The sequence below is a fragment of the Colias eurytheme genome, chromosome 21, assembly GCF_061535395.1.
Source record: "Colias eurytheme isolate Ceu_HAF_F1 chromosome 21, ilColEury1 Martin Lab GWU primary, whole genome shotgun sequence".
In the NCBI taxonomy this organism is placed as follows: Eukaryota; Metazoa; Arthropoda; class Insecta; order Lepidoptera; family Pieridae; genus Colias; species Colias eurytheme.
In genome coordinates, this window is record NC_143000.1 from 581,394 (window position 1) to 597,347 (window position 15,954).

Consider the following 15,954-nt stretch of genomic DNA (forward strand, 5'->3'; position numbering starts at 1 on the left):
TATTATTTTAATTTAATGTTATTGTAATGTATAAAAATGGTGGAATTTTTATAAATTACTAGTTCTTGTCAAGACTAGTTATTTTTAGGCCAAAAATAATTAAACACTTATTTTTAAGCCTTGGTAAATTAATTTAAAAACTCCGTTTCATTTACAAAAATGCCGCTCTGTTATTAAACGATCGTTGATTATATTTAATTATAATAAGGTGAGAAGGTAAAAATAATTATTTCTATATATGTAGTGTTCAAGTGCTGTTGATATTAATACATACTATCAGCTCTGCCCGTGACTTTACTCGTAAGCCAGTCTTTTTATCCATTATTTTTTACCCTTTCAGTAGAAATATAAACTAATTAATTAAATTATCGATAAAAAGTAAACATCAAGACTGATATCTTTATAAATATCAAAATAATTTTAGCTACTAATGGCGTGAAATGCAACCAAATATTGTTCCCAAGACCATCTCACTCTCAAGACTCCACTCCAAGTATCACGATGAAACACACATTTGTAAAATCTGCATTATAATATTATAAAACCAATGATATTATTATTATTAATGAATATGAACATTCAGGTAATGATATCGTATCATTATTATTGTATGAAAAAATTGAAATTTAAAATCGAAATAATTTCAAAAGAGCGACATCAGTTTTCTGCGTCTTCTCTATAAGAACAAGGCAGGAACTGTTTCCCACTCTGATATTATTAAGAGCGATTAAGATGTTTCAATTAATCTGTGTAGTAAGGTGATAAAAGACAAAAACAATTGTAATTATAGGTGTCTTGTTTATAAATGTTTGTGTAAGAAGACTGATTTAAATGTAGTAATTAGTAAAAATTACTGCAAAAATGTAGCTTAGTCCCTTAGTCTACATCTACACTAATATTATAAAGAGGAAAACTTTGTTTGTTTGTTTGTTTGTTTGATTGATTGTAATGAATAGGCTCATAAACTACTGGACCGATTTTAAAAATTCTTTCACCATTCGAAAGCTACATTACCCACGAGTAACATAGGCTAGGTTTTATCCCGGAAATCCCACGGGAACGGGAACTATGCGGGTTTTTCTTTGAAAACGCGGGCGAAGCCGCAGGCGGAAAGCTAGTCTTTAATAAACAAGTTTTGCCTTATAAACGATAGATTGTGTATTCAAACTCCATTTGTTTTAAATATGTCTGTAATTATAACAAATTATGCTAAACTGTCTGGTTATGGCGCTAGTGTGATATTACTTATAAATGTTTTGTAATATATGTATTATTATTGCACCTTGTTAACATTTAAGTATTTCTTATGGTAATATTGAAATAATCGACTCGGAGATATAATTATCGATAAATTATACATACAAAGGCTAAGTGTTTTGTCGGGTTTAATGAATGCGGGTTCCGTTGTTTGTTTGTTAATTTTTTAGACATTTTATTTATATATTTAAATAAAATCATGAAAATTTTTACAGCAAGTGTGGTCGACAGACTAAACTGTTACTAACAAGTTTTCACAGTCGTAGCATAGCTTAAAAAAATAGTTATGAATAATTTATTCTTCTCCATAGATACTGCTTTCCGAATCGGTGGTAGGTTAATGATAAAAATATGTTATGACGATTCAAAAGTGCTTCTAGAAGAAGTCTAATTGAATAAATAAATGTTTGAGTTTTAATTTTTTTCAACTTTTATGATTCGTATAACCTTTTCTTCTAAGAAAAATAGACATTCAGAAAAACGAATGAACAACAATAAAATAGCAATTTACCCATTTTTTCTAAAGAAATATAACTTATAATTGGTTATACTATAAATCGTTTATCGATATACTTGTCCTAAACTAAATAATTATTTTATTATCTAAACATGAATATATCCCATACATTCACAAATCACAAGCTTGCGCCATGCGCCGGCGCCGGCCACAATTACTACAATTATGATTGTCGATCTGCGCCGGATCAATCAATTACTAGTTATCGTGTATCGGTTGTAGCTACGTTGGGTAAACCGACGTTTTGGTAAATGTCTTTGTGACTTGCTGGCGACCGCGACATTGTAATAAAAATATGTATAAGAGATTAAATAAAAATTAATTTCAATGTTTTCATTTTTGTAAATATACACAATATAATATATATGTATGTGCTTCTTCAGTAATTATGCTACTTCATTTATAAATCCTATTTTCTAAGTTTAGGTTAGGTTAGGTCATAGATAGATTTTTAGATAAGTGTTAGTCGGGATCTTTCTGTGGTAGGATTTTATATATGTCTGCTAATATGTAACAAAAGCTTCTAAATTTTGGCTATGCATTTAATTTTAACAGACATTTCCATAAGTATACTAATTACAACCGGTTAAAATAATTTATATTTTTTTAATTCGTGTCCACTTGAAGCGAAGTTATCGTGAATTATCAAAGTTCTCTATTATTATAAATAATTTTAGTTGTATTCTATTAATATTAATAACATGTACATAATTTTAATTGTTAATCAATATCGCATGGCGGATGGCGTCAGTGTATATCTGTGTATGTTTTAATGTCTTGTTTACTATACGTGAATTATAGGTTTGTTTTTATTATGACTATACAAGGAGTGTTGTTTTATGTGCGTTTTGATCGGTATTTAAATTGATTATGAAATGTAAGCTTTATCTTAATATGTATCTTAATCTTAATACTATTATAAAGGCGAAAGTTTGTATGGATGTATGGATGTTTGGATGTTTGTTACTCTTTCACGTAAAAACTACTGAACCGATTACAATGTAATTTAGCACACATATAGAGGGTAACTTGGATTAACACATAGGATAGGTTTTATCCCGGAAATCCCACGGGAACGGCAACTATGCGGGTTTTCCTTTGAAAACGCGGGCGGAATAATACATCCCACCAAAAACATTTTCATGTAAAATGTTGCCAAGACGAATCCATATATGACTCGCACTGTCAAAAAGTTATCAGATCTCATGTAGAGCCAAGCTTCTAACACTACACGCCCTAACTCTACAAGGCCTAAGTAACTTCACAAACTCTACACCTTAGTCAAAATATGTGGCTTGGCCATTTCGCTACATTCACATCGGCGTAAGGTGAAAAATTAATTCACTGTTCATTACTTTTGTGTTATACAATAGTTCTTGTAGTAACGAACGGCCAAGCCACATATTTTGACTAAGGTGTAGAGTTTGTGAAGTTACTTAGGCCTTGTAGAGTTAGGGCGTGTAGTGTTAGAAGCTTGGCTCTACATGAGATCTGATAACTTTTTGACAGTGCGAGTCATATATGGATTCGTCTTGGCAACATTTTACATGAAAATGTTTTTGGTGGGATTTCATTTCTTTTTGTAAGTTGTTTGTAACAATTTTTTATTTTTATTTTTAGCTACTGTGTGGACGTAAGAGGCAGGAGACGTTCGCAACACTTCTATTGATTCATATTTATATGATCTAATCTGAAGTATACGTCTCAATATACTATGTCGATTATTTTTTTTTTTTAACAAGGAGTACCTATACATATATATATTTAGGGAACCAAGTTTCAGATTATTAGATTAGACCTCTAGCGTCATCAAAATTTAATTTAAAATTACAGGTCTCATACAAACTCCCATCCCCTAGTTTAAGGGGTTGGGGGATGAAAGTTACAAGTTTTATAATTTTTTTGTTGTTTGTGTGCTAATACTAGCTTACATACAAAATTTCAGCTTTCTAGGGCATTAGGAAATACCTTAAGAATTTTGATGATCATCAGTGAGTCAGTGACGAAATTAGCGTTTTTTAGATATAAATAAAATCTGAAGTATAAAAGCTAATGTAATTAAAACTTAATATGTTCAATAAGTCCGCTATTGACAATATATCCCGAAAATTTTGTTGATCTAGCATAATCCAAACCCAAGTTATGAGGGTTCAAAAAAACGTCGAAGCGCTTCGAGAAAAGGTAGGTAGTGCCCGTGCGCCTCGCTTGGCTTGTCTTGGCGGGGGCACTACCGTGCCCCCAGATTAATATTTAACAAATCAATCATTGTTTTTACGTTACGATGATTATTATTGATGATTCTTTACAATTGAATTAAATCAACTAAATTGAGTGTGCGTCCTCGACAGCATGCAGACGAAGCTGCAAAAGTAAGCTTGTAAATTATAAGTCTTTGTTATCAATGGAACGGGGTGTTTAAACAAATTGTTTATTTATTATCCAAATGTCAGATCGATTCTCACGGGACTAGAGTTATTGTATCGGGATCAAATCGTGATTTATAAAATATAATGAACCGTATATTTGCATTGCCTTATTCGGGTTGAGACAAATGATCTGATACGGGTGTTAGATAGCGCCTGTATGTACGGTTGGCAGAAAAATTACCTGCTAAGTATCCATACTAATATTATAAATGCGAAAGTAACTCTGTCTGTCTGTCTGTTACTCAATCACGCCTTAACTACTGAACCAATTTGCATGAAATTTGGTATAGAGATATTTTGATACCCGAGAAAGGACATAGGCTACTTTTCATCCCGGGATATAGGATAGGTTTTATCCCGGAAATCCCACGGGAACGGGAACTATGCGGGTTTTTCTTTGCCTGCGCGGGCGAAGCTGCGGGTGGAAAGCTAGTTGATAATAAATTGAAGGATATAATAGTTAGATGAATATGGTAAAACGTTGAATTAAACTGAACAGTTTAATTCATCGTTTTACCATGTCTTATTATGTACAACCGTAGTAGCTATTGAGAAGTAATCGACTCTAATATTATAAAGCTGTAGAGTTTGTTTTTTTAAACGCGCTAATCTCAGCAACTACTGGTCCGATTTGAAAAATTCTTTCAGTGTTAGAGATAGCCCATTTATTGATATATATATCATCACGCTAAGACCAAGAGAAGCAGAGCCACGCAGGTGAAACCGCGAAGCGCAGCTAGTAAAGGATATAGTCGTTAGGTTAATATTGTACAGAGTTGAATTAAATTTTAAACTAGCCGACTTTTTTAATAAATTATCATAAGTAGTTGATAATGAGGCACAGGCTTTGTAAATAGACGGACGAATTATACACAAATATGGACATAATGATGAGAAACATAACCTCTTTATCGTTATATTGATTAAAACTACTCAAAAACCCTTATTAACTTTAATGACAGCTTGTAAAAACTCGACGAAATTGTCACTTAAGGTTCATGACATTCTGGATAAATTGTTAAAAATAATACAAAAATAAGTAAATTAACATCTATAAAAGGTTAAAACGGGCTTATTAAAGAGATACCAAGAGCCATCTCACCAAACATGGTGATAGGTTCTGTTGTCACTTAATAAGCCGATGCACATTTCCGTAATTAAATTAAATCTGAACTTTTTGACGCACGTCCGACCTTGACGAGAGTTCGGAAGAGACTGACCGGTTATCGAGATTCTGTTATCAATTATTATCAATTTAGTAGCAGCTGTCAGTTTTGACCCTTTCTTTGCAATAAATTTTAATTGCTTGTACAAAAACACATTCAAAGTACATGTTAAGTACACGTCATATGTAATGTAGACGAGTTTTCAAAAATAAAAGTAACACATGCGATATATATTTTATTTAATAATATAATTGATTTTCTACATAAGGCACTATAATAATAATTTATAATTGTTAAAAGGTAAGTATACTGATTGTCATGGTTTTTAAAATAGAATTTAAAGCCAAATTGCACATTTATTTCGTTTTTAAATATCAAATTAATTTAGATAGTGGTACCAGGGATACAGGAAGGGATAAGAAATAAGGCTAACTTATTAGTCAAGGGTTTTGAACATACTTGAAATAATTCAAAGGAAATAGCTATTCTTATATGAGACGAAGTCTTGAATCGTTATCAAAGAAACCAGTTTTTGCAAGGTTGGTAAATTATCATTGTAAGGTCAAATTGGAAATGTTTTGTTACACTATCTTTGAATTTGAAAAAATGAAGCATTCTCATAAAAAAAAGCAAAATGAAAATCTTTAATTTTAGATTTTTTACAATAAATGGATACAAATCCAAAAATATAAATGAATTACAAATAAAATTAAGAAATATAAAAAATAAAAACAAAAAGATACCTGCGATGGCCGGGAATCGAACCCGGATCAACTGCTTGGAAGGCAACTATGCTGACCATTACACCACCATCGCAGTTGAGAAAAGAGTCGAAATTATCGTACCGTACCGACTTAAAATTGTATTTTGAAATGTCATCGAGTTTTTCTGTGTTATCAACTTATCATCTACTGGTGTTATTAGAGGTCAATTGTGTTTTTATTCTAAGAATCCAATATTTTTTTTCATGCAACTGTAAATATTATTTTTAATTGCCACTACATTTTAGCTTTTAATTTCTTTAATGGGCTTTATTACTCTTTTGCACGCCTCATAAGCGAAGCGTTGATTGCACGCCTCTTAAGCGAAGCGTTGAGGTGGGTACTACTGTCACTTCGCGCAAAACATCTGATTTTTCAAACTTAAAATGTCTTTATGTATCATACATTGCACTTGTAAGATAATACATACACACACATATTAAGAAAAAACACTATTTTTAACATTCATGATATTTTTGATGTCATTTTTGTTATTTAAACTAGTTAAAAAACAGTTTAAAAAAGTTCTGTCTTGGACGTCCGTGTGTCTGTATGTGCGGAGGATTTTCTTGTTAACACGATAGCGACCGAAATACTTTACTAATCGAGTCTTTTTTTTTCTCTTACGCTTGAGTATGCTCAGGAATAGAACCCTTTCATTTTTCAGGGTCTGATTCGATGTGGTTTAATTGTTATTAAATAAACAAAAAAAATAATTAATAAATAATTATTAAAAAAAAATTATGAGGCGTGCACTTTTGGATTTTCCAAACTATTTAAATCTACTCTTAAATTAGTAACATATGACCCATCAAGGATCTAACCGCACCTATATTCACTTAACCTCGCGATCGGCTATCGATAAGGTGAACAATAAATAAATAGAATTGTATGATCGTGCGCCGGCGCAGGCGATCGCAATTACTTTGTAAATCGCCGCCAGTCGATCGTGATCAAGATTTAGGATGCGCATGATTTATCATTTTGCGCATGTTTTTTAACACTTTCTTTAAATTTTAAATTATCTGTATATCCAGTAGTGGTTTTTACTTTTTATACATTGTTTTTTCTATAACCTAGTTCTTAATTTTATTTATCACTTTTTAAATTATGCTTCCTTTAATTCGCATAAAATGTTATGTTGAGACGACGACGAATATAATATTATAATGAACATTTACATAATACATAATATTTTATTTCATTATTTACATAAATAATTAAGTTACGAGTTTAAAATTTCTATACCTACCTTTTATTATTCTTTACCTTTCCGAGTAGGTAAATAACCTTTCCATATTCACTTTATCATATATAACAAAAATAACAAAATTCTACATACGCCTACAGAGAGACAACTTTCTCTATTATCCACCAAAAATAAAAATGGCCACCCTACTTGTTTTGTCGCCGATAAACCGTGACCCCCATATAATTGGCCGTTCCCACGCCGGACTCGAACCCGTAACCTTTTCACTTGTTAGCCGTTTCGGGCCAAATCTACGCGCTCGGGTCAAGTTGCTGCAGGCAGGGTCAGTAAACACTTTCATCTGTTGTTATATGAAATACCTGTATCATACCGGTGTGTTTGAAATACCGATATGATACCGGTATTTGGATCTGATACCGATAACGATATTGAAAATCGGTATTGCTATATCTTAATTTACGACTTTCTTGCGATGCTACTGGGTACCTATATGATAATCGAGAAATAATTACATTACATTACAACTGCTTTAGAACTCCTGACTCCTGAAAGTGTTACGCAAATTAAAAAACATCCCCTATAAAATCCATGTTTCGATTTCACAAGAAAGCAAAACGTATCGTCAATCATTGTCTTTTAAGTTTTATGTTAGCACACCTATTTAATTGTCTATCTTTGATAAATTAAGATCCTATGATTCCTATATGCCATATAACCGTAAAGACAAGGCAAACAAGATACCTGCCATTAAAACAACCACGCACGCTACGACTAAAAAGCCGCTATAAAATATAATTCTAATTGTGAATGTCACAATGTAAATGGGTGATTACAGTAAATTATGCATCATTGGCTCTCGATAGACGCGCAAATTTATTGTATTTATGGAGATTTACCGGTCGCTTGGTGGACATTAATCGCGGTGTGAATGGCGTATTTATCCTGTCAGTTTGTTTATCGTGAATGTACTGGGCGGGGCTTTAGGCTTGGGGCGGCCAATGTTTTAGTTGCTGATAAGGACTGTTATCTTGTATGGATTAATTTGATTATTTTTTACGTATGAGTAATATTAATGTTTTTGTTATTGCCTTAATTTCGTGTAAATGAAACGTAAATATATATTTACATATATCCTTTCTCGTGAAATTGTTTTATTATAATATCAAATATGGTATCTTGAAAATAACCGATTTTGATAAAATATGCAGCACTGGTTTGATTGGTTGGAGACTTGATGATAGCCTTTTTCTTGGTGATAGTTATATGGGTATTATCAAGCTCTATACCTATGTACATATATTTATAGTTTAAATACAATAGTTTGAACGACATGATAATTTAGTAATTTAACAGCAGTTACAGGTGTAAGAATTAACGAGGTTTGAACGTTTTATATATAAGTTTTTATATCATTTTTCAAACGTCGTTGGTGATTATGTGTTACCTACTGTTAATGTTTAAAATAGTATTTTTATTGACTGTTTATGCATCTAAGCGGATCCGGGGGCGGAAAGCTAGTTTGTCAAATGGCCAGGGAATTTCAAGAACAGGTCGTCAAATGTCGCCTACATAATCTTGTATTTGAGCAATCCAAAATAACCAGACCTGCCTAAAGGCATATTGTTTCGTTTATACGATTAACTCAAATGTATTTATGGATCTTTCATCGAGATAGTCCTTCCTACTAATATTATAAATGCGAAAGTTTGTGAGGATGTGTGTGTGTGTGTTACTCTTTCACGCAAATTCTACTGAAACGATTACAATGAAATTTAGCACACATATAGAGGGTAACTTGGATTAACACATAGGATAGGTTTTATCCCGGAAATCCCACAGAAACGAGAACTATGCGGGTTTTCCCTTGAAATCGCGGGCGAAGCCGCGGGCGGAAATCTAGTGTTTTATATTGCAACTTTATCGACTACTATAGTTCTGTATAACGATATAAGGAGTTTTATGTTCCTTTTATAGCAATATAAGTTTTGTAGCGTTCTTTTAAATTATCATTAATTTAAAAGAAGTCGTCGAGTCGTCATTTGCAATAAAACGACTGTTATATCTTTTATTTTACAATGTTATCCGGTTTATACCATGTTTTACGATGTCGATTTTACAGAGTATTTTGTTTATTAACCCCTCAGCTGTCGCGGCGCGCCGCGTCAAAAAGGTGCTGTCTGTCGGAGAAATTCGAGCGGTCGGCGCTGATTTGCCGATTTTTTTCGATATTAAAATTTGTGATATAAACTTTAACCTGTGACATTCTTGTAAATTTTGATGCTAACTAGATAACCAAACTTTATATTAGTTACCTTACTTACTCCCTGGCATGTTTATTTTATTTATTAGAACCATTTTTTCCCACACATTTTGAAAAAATACGACATTGTTAAGAAAAATACTCATAATAAAATAATATCAAGGTATTTTAGATTTTTATTTTTGTATTTTCACACTAGAATAGACAATCTTTTGAGTGAATATAACAAAAACATAGGTTTATTTTATAAAAATTCGAGAAAGTTGAGTATGAATATCATCGTTTACGCATGAAAATAAGTGGACGCGATCTCCACATATGTTCATACAAATACAGACATTACAGTCTGCTCCAAAATTAGAACATTTCAAAAATTTTTGCTACTTTTTTTTTATTTTTATTTTAATCAAAACTAGATAAAAACTAACAGTAATTTTTACTTTTTTAAAATATTTAGGTTTTTATTAATGTTTAAAAATCGTCTTATTCCTAAATGACTTCATTCTTATGGTGGACTTTGTTCTAACGTCTGTATGTAGGTATAACGTCTCCACATCAATTTTAATTTTAATTTATTTTTTCTTAAAATTAGCGATTAAGAAAATATTTTTTGTGGTAACAATAGCATTATGAAGAAATGCTTTTTTTTCTTTCATGCTCTTAATTATTATAATATAGTACCTATAAAATGAAATGTTGTCCAACTACAAATCGAAAGGCACTGTATCCATACAGAAAAATGTCTAAGCTGTACAAAAGTGAAATCTACATTTAATTATACCATAACTTAATTATAAACCGTTACATTTAACTTATAAATCAAAAATTTCGGAAATTCGAGTTTTAAATATTTTTTATAAAATACAGCTTATGTTAAGGATAAAAATCAATAAACTTAAAGATTCAAAATAAATAAACAATTATTATACATCTAAATGTTTTATTTACTTTAAATTTTACTTAACTGACAGAAAAAAAAATTCTTATGAAGCTTTGTGTCTGTACTATTTATATACTCATGTGGTTGTAATGTGTGGTGTTGACGCCAACATTGGCCAATAAATAGGAATATTTGCAACTTAGCATAAATAACGTTAACTTCTGTTCATTTTTTCTTATACATCGGAGTTCGGACACAACGACCGCCTCGAGACGACGATTTATTACCACGAGGTTCCACTTGAATGTGATCAGGAAAGTGATGAACGCTATCCAATCTAGTTGTACTTCAATACATGCAGTATTTCCAAGCATATTGTAATTAAGATATAAACTAATCGGTAAAATTGTATTAAAATCGGTTCAGTAGTTTAGGGAGTCCATAGTACACAAACAGCATGAAACTTAAAAAATATTTTGATTGGAATAAAGTAAGACGTGTTATGTGTAGAATTTCATGAAGAATCCTGGTATCAGGAATTAAAAGCTGTAAATTCCCAAACACTAATCGTGTTAGTATTATTATCTGTTCATTTGACAAAATATACAGAGTTATATTTCTTGATTTCAAATACTGTTACGTCCTATTGTTAAAGTAAGCCTTGGAGTGTCTTGTCATCCATTGCCATAAGAATCGTTGTTTGGATCCATTTGAATTCTCTTTTATTGATACTCAAATGCTTACGAATCAGAAAAGGTTATTCTATCAAATACAAATTTTTATTTTCGAAAGAAAATTAAAATATCAAGACGGAAGTTTATTTTAGGGTTACCTAACAAATAAGTTATTATTGATTATGTAGTTTAAACAGCAATGTGATATCTTCAAATAGAAAAATTGCATTCTTCTTCTGGGTAATAGAAGCAGTTTTGACACCAAAAGGCAAAAATACAATAATTGTTATCGCTAGTCATTTACAAAATGAGAGGGTAGATTTATATTTGCAGGCGTACTGCAAATGATGCATTTAATTCGTTTTATTAAATAAGTAATGTTCCAAGGCTATTTAAAGTCATGAATGCAAATAAAAATAATCTTCAGACAGCGATCTACATCAGCTTTAACATTCGGCCTACGAATGTACTACATATAGTACATAAGAATAAAAACCGGCCAAGTGAGAGTCGGACTCGCACACCGTGGGCTCCGAACAAACCAATTTTTAAAGTGAAACTTTTATTACATCGTCTCAAACTTTTTGGTCTGTGTAGCGCATGTCGCGTGACGGTCGGCTGCCGAGTAGGTATAAGGCAGTGTTCGGAACCGTTCGAACAGTTTCACTTTTACCGTGGTTTCATAAAACCACACAACATTTTTATTATGTTGTTACTCCGAAATTTTATGTTTTTCGAAATTATTCTTCAATCTGCGCTAGGTCATACCAAATTTCATGCAAATTGGTATGGAGATATAAGATTTAAGACGCAATCAGAAGAAATAATATTCATATGCGGCATATTCTGAAAGCCGCAACTACTAGCAAGGGAATCAAAACCTACGGGTCAAAAGTTAAGTGGACTTGGTTAAAAGCAAGGTTTTACAGCACAGATAAAGAAAAATTCACTAAAAACACTAGAAGTTAAAACATAATAAAAAGTAGGTTTGTTCGGAGTCCTTGAAGCGCGAATCGTATTGAGGTTCAAAACTATAAAAAAACATTCTTCCAGTTTTAAAGAAATAACCCCAAAATATGTGTAAAAACATCTTTGGACTATCTGGGTTTCATTTTTGAAACCCTGATAGTCCAAAGATGTTTACAACTCCCGTGTTGTCGTTCATTTTGAAATTGTGAGACGACAGAAAAACAAAATAAAAACAGAATCAAACATAATATATGCCAACGCAATCAAAAGATACAACCGTTTATGCTGCAAATTTTCGTAATTTTCGACATTTGCAAGGTTATAAAAACTTACAATAGCAACGTCTTATAGCACAGATAAAGAATTCTAAAATATGAATTAAAAGATACCTACAGCATAATTAAAAAAATAAGTTTGTACGAAGCCCTCGGTGCGCGAGTCCGACTCGCACTTGGCCGGTTTTTTATTTTTTCAGAAACATATGGTTCCCCAATAAAAAATAATATGTTGCATTTGTATTAAGGTAAGAATATGTTGTACAATTAATGTGTTAAATTTCTTTTCCAGTTTGTCCTACACAAATTACATAGTAACATAGTCACTTTGTCCTATATATAGGTCATAGTGAAAACCATTGTTCCCGATGTAGGTTTTTTTTACTATTTTTCCAGCATATAATATACACTTTTAACCATAATATACTAAAATTAAAGGAATTCCATAGAGGTTACGGACTATAATTTGTATAGTTGATTATATCGTATTAAACCTGAGGACAATAAATACCACAAAAACGATACCCATCAATATAAACAAAACATATGTATGAAGACGAACAATTAAATTTTTCAATTTCATACAATATGCGAACATCCTGTACGCGAATTTTACGGCGAAATTATTGTCGGTTCTGAATTGAAAACGAAATATCTTTAAAATGGAACACAGTATCAAATTTTGAATTATATTATAAAAATCTTCATAAAATTTCTTGTAAAATGATGTAAACAACAAATAAAATATTAAAAATAAAATACGATTAACCAGGGGTCAAAAACTAAGCAACGTACAGTGAAATGGTAGATACATATTTGGAGCCATTATTTGTGGTATAATTATTGGTAATTTTCATTATTTCGGCACATAAACATTAGGATATATAGTGAATAATAATAAAAAGAACTATAAATACTTACCGTTTATCAACTTTCCGCAAAATTTTACATTTTTTAAAACTTTAAAATTTAAAAGTTACTCGACTAAAGTATGACATAATTACTGTTATATTTCGAATATTTATCGGTCAAATTATTAAGTGATGGACTTTAAATATTCAGTAATTCATAAGCTATCAACTAAATAGTCGTTTATGCAGATTTGAACTATATTTGCGTTACAATGAGCTAATTTCCAACCGGCGATGATTTGGCACAGATCTGTGCCACGACAGACAACGGGTACAAAATTTTTGGCTCAGATCTGTGTTCCGACAGACGAGGGTTTAATCGACAAATTTATGAATCGCTTTATAAATCGATATATTTAAATGTCTATCTTGATACCATATAAAGTCATAATCGTTATATTACGATCACTATACTCAGTTCTGTCAAAACAATATATTATCTGTTATACAGGGTGATTGGAAGATGGGTGCAAAGCTTTAAGGAGAAGCTAGTAGAGACCATTTAGAACCTTTTAAGCCATGGTTGTCTTAGACGAAGTCTGACTGTTTTTTTTTAAATAATTTTTATGTCTTTTTTACAAAAAATAGCAGTTATTTTACATTTTTCGGCTATTATGGCCAAATTAAATAATAATTAAGTTGTTATTTATTTTATTTTATTAAAAGAATGTGTGGGTAATCCCGCAAAACAAGATTTGAGCCTCTGTATCATAAGGATTTTTTTTTTAAACGTTTGAACTTTATGAAAAAATAAAAAAAAATCAAGAATATCATTTTCTGACCTCATTTAAAAAAACCGGGTGATTGCTTGCTTCGTTCAAACCTTTTCGAAAACATACTTAGTTATTCCTCTTTATTTTAAGGTATCATTTACTTGGATATCTAAATAATTATTGAAATTAAGACCTACAAACCAATTTAAGGGAGAAAATTTAACGTTTTTGAAAAAATCGATTATTACAACTACTTGTGTTTGAAATGATTTTAAAAATTATTGAAAATGACATATGTCATTTTGACAGTAGGAAAAATGGCGCCGAATATCAAAATCACATTATTTCATTATCAACGAACATATTATTTTCTTACAACTTTAAATGGTTCTTATGAGTACAAAATAAAGTATCTATTGTTAGACGTAACTTTTGATTTAATATTTTTGTGGATGAGTAGTTGTCACTGTTTCCTGTCCGAACATGCTTAGCTATCGCATACTATAAATTGCCGCGTTCCTTTGACTCGTGGCGCATTCGTACGAATCGTGCCCAGGGGCTCGGACGCTGTTTATACGACGTTCGACCCAACTACCCTCACTTTACTAATAGTCGTTGACTAGCTGCGTTTTGTTATCAACTACCTACATCAATTAGGTAGCTGTGTAGAATCGCAGTACATTCTTATTACATTCAAACTAATATTTTAACGCAGCCTCGCATCTTTATTTCTTATATCAGAAGTGGGATAGAATTCAAGCCTACACTTGTTAATTGTTTTGAGTTTTGTAACGGCATACTGGCGTTTGTGTTTTTTCGTGCGTTGTGTGAAGTAAAAATTTGTTACGTGGATTATTGTAACGGGAATGTAGTTCATCGAAGGAATTGTGTGTAGTGATCCAAATCGCTAGTCGAACCCTGGCGTTGAGGTATTATCTAGTCGCTGGCGTATCGTAGTGATGTATTTCACTAGTCGAACGAGCGTAGATATACCAAGATACGCGAACGGAGTGATTATGTCATGTGGACGTGGTTATTGTTCTGTCAGGTCAGTCTGGCCGAGGCAGGATGGTTGTGTAATCCCGAGATGAACTACCGTAGTGTTGTAATACGAGAAAAGGCGTACGAGGACGTACGATTGTCAGTATGGCCGTGTTAGACGTAACTTTTGATTTAATATTTTTGTGGATGAGTAGTTGTCACTGTTTCCTGTCCGAACATGCTTAGCTATCGCATACTATAAATTGCCGCGTTCCTTTGACTCGTGGCGCATTCGTACGAATCGTGCCCAGGGGCTCGGACGCTGTTTATACGACGTTCGACCCAACTACCCTCACTTTACTAATAGTCGTTGACTAGCTGCGTTTTGTTATCAACTACCTACATCAATTAGGTAGCTGTGTAGAATCGCAGTACATTCTTATTACATTCAAACTAATATTTTAACGCAGCCTCGCATCTTTATTTCTTATACTATTATATTAATACTATATCTATGTCTGTCCAATTAATGGGCAGATGGAGACAAAAGAGATTAGATAATATTTAGAGCACGTGGGTGTGAACAGTTGCCGCCAAATTATTTAACGGTATCTATGGCGCGTTTGTGGTGACCCAAACCTAAAGCGAAATCAATTATTTACTGCGGAAGAAGAATAAATGCGATAATACCTACAAATAAATAACAAAAATAGATCATTTATGAAACTCGCGATAGTGTTTTATCGTAAGGCTAGTAAAATTTGTTATAATCGGTCGAAATTTGGCTCTGATCAAAAGGCAATAGATATAAAATACCTAGTTAATATTTTGTTTCCAAAAATATTAATTCTAAAAATAGCACGAATAGTTCGAATAATACAAGGAGCAATGACAAAAAATATTTAAACGATTATAAAGATCAAAGAGTTATTTATGACATCATGATATTATGGA

At 31.9% G+C, this 15,954-nt stretch overlaps 1 protein-coding gene and 1 non-coding gene across 2 annotated transcripts in view; both read right to left on the reverse strand.

The window, feature by feature from the left end:
• Positions 1-15,954, reverse strand: part of pigs (GAS2-like protein pickled eggs) — a 75,530-nt gene that overhangs the window by 14,989 nt on the left and 44,587 nt on the right. The gene's annotated exons all lie outside the window — the stretch shown is intronic.
• Positions 6,111-6,182, reverse strand: TRNAG-UCC (transfer RNA glycine (anticodon UCC)). Its single transcript has one exon. It is a non-coding gene; the product is annotated as a tRNA-Gly (tRNA).